The following is a 7,223-nucleotide window of genomic DNA, read 5'->3' as shown; positions in this document are numbered from 1 at the left end:
GTCTCTCTAGGCATTATATAGTATTCTTCTGTTGGGGCACTTGAGATAATATGTGTGAGCATGCTTTATAAACTGTAAAGTTTATCTAGAATCTAGATAAAAGTTTTGTAGCTACTGCATGGTTTAATGAAGCTTTGCAATGAAAGGAGAATTGTGATTGTGACTGAACTGCAATTCTCAGTCTGGAGCCCACTTTCAATTAGGTTTATAGTTTCATCAATTTCCTATTTAATTGTTTTAAGTCATCCAAGTGTCAGGCAATGTTCTTGTATTCTTTCTTTCATTAAGCAGAACAAATACTTAAGTTTAATGTAAAAGTTGACATAGAGAAAATATTTTTGTTTTTAGGACATTAAAAGACAGATATTTGGAAAAAGGCTGTTAAAACATTTTGGATTCTGGCTAAGTCCATGGCTTTCACCAGCTGTCCCCCTAGTTTGTCTCTCAGCTTCCTCCCATCTTCAAGAGCCTGTATTGAAGCTTTCCTCACTGAAGTCGGTTGGTCCAGTGGCTCCGTGTGTTGGATGTCTAGAGAGGGTTATGTCACTTTATTTTTAGACTCATAGTGACTTAAAAAATTAAGAAATTATCCTAATAGGTTAGCAAAATTATGGCATATTTTTTAAAATTATGTCTGCTTATTCATACTTAGATGTAGTTTATTTTTATAGTTTTATTTTTGTATACAGATTCACTTAACAACCACTAAATGTCTAGGCCAGTTTCAGGTAACTGTAGCACCTTTGAAAGTAGCTTATATTGTCTGAAGCTTGGATGCTGCAGCCCAGTCTGGAGCAAAATTGGAAATAACATCTTTCTAAAGACAGGCTCGGGCTTCCCCAGTGACTCCGTGGTAAAGAATCTGCCTGCAATGCAGGAGATGCAGGTTCAATCCCTGGGTTGAGAAGATTCCCCTGGAGTAGAGAATGGTAACCCACTCCAATATTCTTGCCTGGGTAATCCCATGGACAGAGAAGCCTGGTGGGCTACAGTCCGTGGATCCACAAAAGAATTGAACATGACTTAGCGACTTAACAACAACAACAAAGACAGGCCTAGAAATCCTAGTCCAAGCATTTAAGATATTTCCTTTCTTGGGGAGCAGATCTCAGTTACACCTGGCTGCTAGGCCATTGTTCACAGGGGATAGCCAAGAAAACAGTGCAGGCCACCAAAAACTAGACCAACCCATCCACCTCATGTATTGGTACAGGTTTCACAATGCAAATCACAGAACCTTTGTAAGATATGTGTGCCATCAAAAATGGAATCACTGCCTCTGGTAAGCCACCAGCTATGTGAGTCTGTGACACAGGTAAGATGGGTTGAAAAAGAATATTTGCTATTAGGCCACAGAAAGCAGCGTTCAGTCCAATATATGTTGATCCATTTTCAAGGAGATTCCTTTCTGCTTCCAGTAGTTGGTTGATTTTTCTGATTAGAATATCAATTAAGTTCTCCTTGACAGTATCATCTGGTTCATGATGTTCCATCTTGAACTTTTCCCTCTTCTCCCAGCAATCTTCCTCGGTCTTCTTCAGCCACACAAGGGCTCACTCAAGCCTTTGCTCAACTCACCCAGGCACAGCCATCTTTTGGCTTATTTTCATTGTTCATACCTAACAAATGAACACCCTTGACACAAAGGAATAGATATTTTAAAAACTTAAGTTGATGCACTTAAGTTTGATATACTGGGCATAAAGGTGATTAAGACATAATAATTCCTCAAGGAATTCTCAGTCCAGCAAACTGTAAAATAATATATGATAAATAATTGCACATAATTGTTGATAAGATTACCCAACCAGAAAGTACTTCTATTGCATCATCTTTTTTCATAGAGAAGGTCAAAACTTCAAACCGAAATTCTTTCCTATGTGGAAACCTAGACCAAGGAAACTCTCGACCCCTTCATGGACCCTGAGTGCACTGGGCTGGCTATTCACCTCCCCAGAGACCCACTCTCTGGGCCATTGAGGTTGCTGGAGAATATGCAGCCACATTCTTTTCACTGTGATTTTCAAGGTGACAGTGTGAGTTGCCATTTCACAACTGGGAAAGCCCCATTGTCTCCTTGCCCATCAGTGGTGCTGAAGCTTTTTTCAAAGCAGTTCTCTCACTTTGAAAGCTCTTTTCATGTTTCAAAATACCAGAGAGAGCAAACTGATGCTAAATTACATAAGCTGTAGAGCAATCCATCGGACTAGGGGAAAAAAAAGTTGGTCTGGCTCTTTTGTTCCACTCTGCACAGATAACACTCAATATCCTAATGGAACTAAAATACATTACTGTCTAGGAGAGAGGGAGACTACAATAACAAGTAGTCAATTTTCCCTCCTGAAAAACTTCTTTTTGGGAAGACATACTGAATACATTCTACACAAATCCTATTTCCTTTTTGCACATTGTAATGCTTCAATATACCTGAGGGTTTTTTGACCTCATGAGATACCTCCCAATCTGTGCCTTGTATATGTCCTGTCTCACCATCAACTCAGAGCAATTGGAAGAGACTAAGAGATTCAGTTCTGAAAAACAAACCTCATCATAATGGAAAATACAATTAACCTTAGATACAGTAGCCACATACCAATAACAGCACTGTAATTTTACCTTCTATGAAAATGGCTTAGCTGTTCATTGGGTAGCATGTCAAAAATTAAACAATGCCAATTATTTTCCTTGTCTTGAGATCTAACACTACCTGGTGAATTAGAAGACCAACTACTGATATACATTTAACTAGATTTAATTCCTCTAATCTTTGTGTTTTACTGATTTATTTTGCATGTTCTGGGGTGAAGGAAAATAATTATCTCTGGGAACCCAGACTGAACTCCCGTTCCACAGTTTGTAGATTGTGAAATGATGATGTTGATAATGTTGATGTCATTTTTAGCTTTCCTAAGTGAAAAGTGATATGAAATAGTGATATTATCAAGCTTACTGTCTCGGCTGCTTTGTGAAAGAAGTCAGAAAGTGATTGTTATCCCTTCTTAAGGGAAGATAAACTGGGAGGCTGCAGGAAATGTTGCTGAAATGCTCATACATGATTGTTGGTGGAGCTGAAACAAAAGCCAATCTCCATACCAGGCTCAGTGTCCAGCCTCCAGACTATTCCTGTTCACATTGGCAAAGGGGGCACACCCTGGGTTTCCAGTGCAAACCTTACTTTTATTACTTCTTACAGATATGAGTTAGTTGCATTCAAAACAAATATCTAGTTTTTACCAAAAATGGCAATGGATAGAAAGATGATTAAGTCCTAATCCTTGCCCTCTAGAGGGTTTAAACAATATGACAAATACAAAGCAAAGAAATCATAGCCAGCATATTAGACATACAAGAATATTATATTAATGTCTTCTTGAAAGTAGGTAAACCAAAAATTATGGGTATGTAAATACATACTTGGGCTTCCATGGTGGCTCAGACAGTAAAGAATCCACCTGCAATGCAGGAGACCTGGGTTCGATCCCTGGGTCTGGAAGATCCCCTGGAGAAGAGAATGGCAACCCGCTCCAGTAATATTCTTGCCTGGAGACTCCCATAGACAGAGGAGCTTGGAGGGCTACAGTCCATGGAGTCGCAAAGAGTCGGATACGACTGAGTGACTAGCACTTTCACTTTTCTAATACATACTTTTAAGTTCAAGAGTGATGTGCAAGGAGATCTCTTGAAAGGAATATCAGGGAAAGCAGATGAGGAAAGAGGGGAGAGGACTGGGCCGCACTTCCCTCCCCAGTGGTTTTTTTGGGGTTAGCCAGCCTGGTCTTCCCCAGGTAGAGTTTCTGCAACTTAATACTGCATGTAAGACTTACAGAGGGAAATTTTTTTTAAAAAAATGCAGATTTGTGGGTTCCACCCACAGACATCCAGATACCACTGGTTCAGAGTGATATTTGAGATCTCCATTTTAAGTCAGCCTCCAGCGGCTGAGAGTCAAGCTTTGGACTTTGATTTGGGAAACAGTGCTCTGAGATCAGTCGTGTGTTGTAAGGAAAGGAGAGAACTGACTTGGAAGATATGGGTGATGTAGGGGTTCACACACGGTGGTCTCTGCAATCTGTCTCATAGGAGAGTAGGACTGAAAGAGGAGAGGAAAAGTCAGCTCTCCGTAATTAACTAACACAGCCTTCTCCCAGCCCAAGTGTACTTGGGCACAGCCCCATGTGCCTGCATCAGAGAAATCTGACTCCCGACCGTATTTCCACTTTCCCTGTCCGTCTCCTGTTTCCTCTGACCCTCCTATTATGCTCCATCTGGGGCACGGCTGCTCCCGCTTTCCATTTATGAATAATTTGGGGCTATATTTAGGCACCTCCAGTCATTAGGCACCTACGGTTTCTGTATACAGCCTATAAGGTTTTATTTTATTTTTTAGAATTCTAGAAATTCATGAGAAAGAAAGCTCTTAATATTAGGTCACTTAGTCAATTACCTCCTTTCCTGCCTAATGCAAAATTATTCCCAATAGTCCTGTTTCTAGTGCTCTGTCGCCTATTTTTAAATGTACTGATGGTGATTCTGCCCCTCCCCTCAGGAGACCCTTATCCTGCCTCACCGAGCTCAGTGTCAGGGGCTTTCCCTGGTAATTAGCTCCAACTTGCTATTTCTTCTCTTTCCCATTATCCTTGGTTATCAATTCCCTTGTAACAACATTATTTCTCTCACATAAGCTCTATATTTTTAGACAGTTTCCTCAGTTTCACAAGCCACTGTTAAAAAGAGTTGAGCTACTTAGTACCAGTCCATATCTTAATTAGTCGCACTACCAGACGATGAAGACGGACCTAATGGAAACTGTCTTTGGGTCCCACTGTGTCTCGCCACGGGCCACATTACCTTGTGCCTGCAATCTCTGTGCTTGTCTGCATTGATTTTATCAGTCTGAGTTCACCCCCTGTACAGAGCAGTGTCTCTTTAAGCATAATGTGTCTAGATCACATGAAGGTGTATAAAAAAAGGCCATCTCGTTATCTGAAAATTGGGAATGAGACTGCCTACTTGGTTACATTTCTATGAAGGTTAAATGACACCAGGTTCAGAAAAGAAATTAGCAAAAATTCTAGTGTGCAGTCAACATAATAAAATCCTGAGGCATATCTATATGGTACTAATAGGAATATACCTCATTCTGTTTCTAGCTCTCTCACTTGCTAGTTGTCTGACATCAACACAATGTGTGCAATGATCTATTATATAGTCCTTCACAGTTGCTGGACTGAGTATCCTTTGAAGAGAGGAACTGTGCCTTATTCATCCTTCTGCCCAGAGCATCAGACTTAAACATATCAGCCTAAGTTGTTTTACCTTCCTGAGCCTCAATGTTCACTTCTGTGAAATGAGCACAGATGATCTGCCTTTGGCTCAGACACATTTTATGCCTTAGCTGACATCTTCCTAGCCCACATTTTTGCTCCAGCCATTGCTGCAGATAACACACTTGCACAGGAAGAGGTGGAAGACCCCTCACTTCCCCCGCACCCTGAGGAATCCTGCCAACACCCATGGGACATCTGCAGGAGCCTGGGTCCAATCACCCAAGCAGGGGTTCTCACCAGGAAGATGTGGTGATCACACTGTGGGAAGGAGCTGAGAGAAATACATTTGTCTGCCCAAAAGTTGCAGAAGCTGTGATAATCTGTTCTAGGAAAATACACCCTACTAGAAAGAGGCCAGGGACACTGTTAACAACCTACAATATACAAGGTAGCCCCAATGACAAAGAATTGCCCAACCCACATGCCAGTGGTGCTGCTGTTGAGAAACTCAGACCAAGAGACCCTACAAAAACCTCATCTGAGGAAAATGCCTCATAAGATACGCTCCTTCCTCTTGTGTTCGGACCTTATCACCTTCTCCACTCCAGAATGGACCCATTAGAAGGTTATTGCTCTGCTCTATAAGTGCATACACAAATACAAAAGATTTATTTTATATAGAGTTGGACACGACTGAGTGACTAAGCACAGCACAAGAGCAAGACTTTGGTACCTACCCTGTAGTGTCAGAGCTGTAATGGAGGAGTGCTCAGGTCACAGCACCATCACAGGGGATATATGCTCCTTGCTCTGGGGAGAAAGAGCAGAGCTAAAGAATTGCAAGGCAGAAACCAAGGGAACAGTGTAGGAGCAGATGCTGAAGGTGCTCATATACAAGGTTAGAGTATAATAGTAGAGAGGGGAGAATTTACTGATACTGGAAACTTCTTCCATGATCTAGAGTTTGATGTCTTAGTGAGGACAAACAAACCTGGTCCTAATGCATTGTTGGGATCATTCTTTAAAGGTTATCTCACCAAAGTAAATCAGGAATAGAATTGCCTTGGCAGAATATTGGTGAAAGGATCAAAAGACTCAGAGAGATGGAATGTTGTCATGGATTTATGTTAGAACAAAGTGCTCAGCACCCAGCTATGATCCCTGAGGAGGTCTAAAGGACACTCTTCAACCTGGTTAATAAAGAATGTGTCAACACGGTGGAGAAACTTGGCTGTGGCTGCTGACTGATGGTGGGAGATACTACATTGGAACTGGTTTCCCTGGTATTGCTGGGATTCTAAAATAGCAGAAGCAATTTTTGTCTTTAGGGAAACATGGTGGACATCATTATAGAAATGGGCAGCAAGGCCAGAGTGACAATCAGAGTGCCTTAACCTATAGGGATCTGTGGGAAAGGTTAATAGATGATGGATGGGTAACCAACTAGAGTTAGGTTTCATCTGTATAACCAGAAGTTGAAATTCAGCAAGCAAAAAACTGCTGCCAGTCACTACAATAGAAAAATCACACACTCACCCATTTTCTAGGTCTAAGTCAATTCTCAGAGTCTGAGCTCAGTCTCAGATCCAGAGCTCACCGACTAATGAGGAGGCTAGATCCTCTCAAGGAAGTATCCTGAAATACCACTATAAATATATGATAAATATTTCCCAATTCCCAAGGAACTCTGAAGCTAGTTACCAGAGTAAGTATGTACTGGGGAAAGAAGAATTCCCAGACCATTCAAGAGGCTATAAGGCAGAGGATCACAGTTGACTCTGACAGCAAGAAATCTAAAATTCCACTATACCCTTCAATAGAGCAAGGCTCATGTAAGCAAGACAATGAGTGGAATTCTGGCCCATGTCCCTCCAGGAGAGGTCCAATGGGTCTGCTGACATCTGTGCAGTTATTGCCCATTCCCTTATGCAATCAAGATTTGTTCCTTGACTGAAG

General features: G+C 41.4%; 1 pseudogene; it reads right to left on the bottom strand.

The window, feature by feature from the left end:
• Nucleotides 1-705: 705 nt before the first annotated feature.
• LOC133050992 (transmembrane protein 126A-like) lies at nt 706-1,493 on the bottom strand (annotated as a pseudogene).
• Between the last annotated feature and the right edge of the window lie 5,730 nt (nt 1,494-7,223).

This window comes from Dama dama, chromosome 33 (genome assembly GCF_033118175.1).
Source record: "Dama dama isolate Ldn47 chromosome 33, ASM3311817v1, whole genome shotgun sequence".
Lineage (NCBI taxonomy): Eukaryota > Metazoa > Chordata > Mammalia > Artiodactyla > Cervidae > Dama > Dama dama.
The sequence above is the reverse complement of the archived record's forward strand: the minus strand, read 5'-3'. Positions and strand labels throughout refer to the sequence as shown.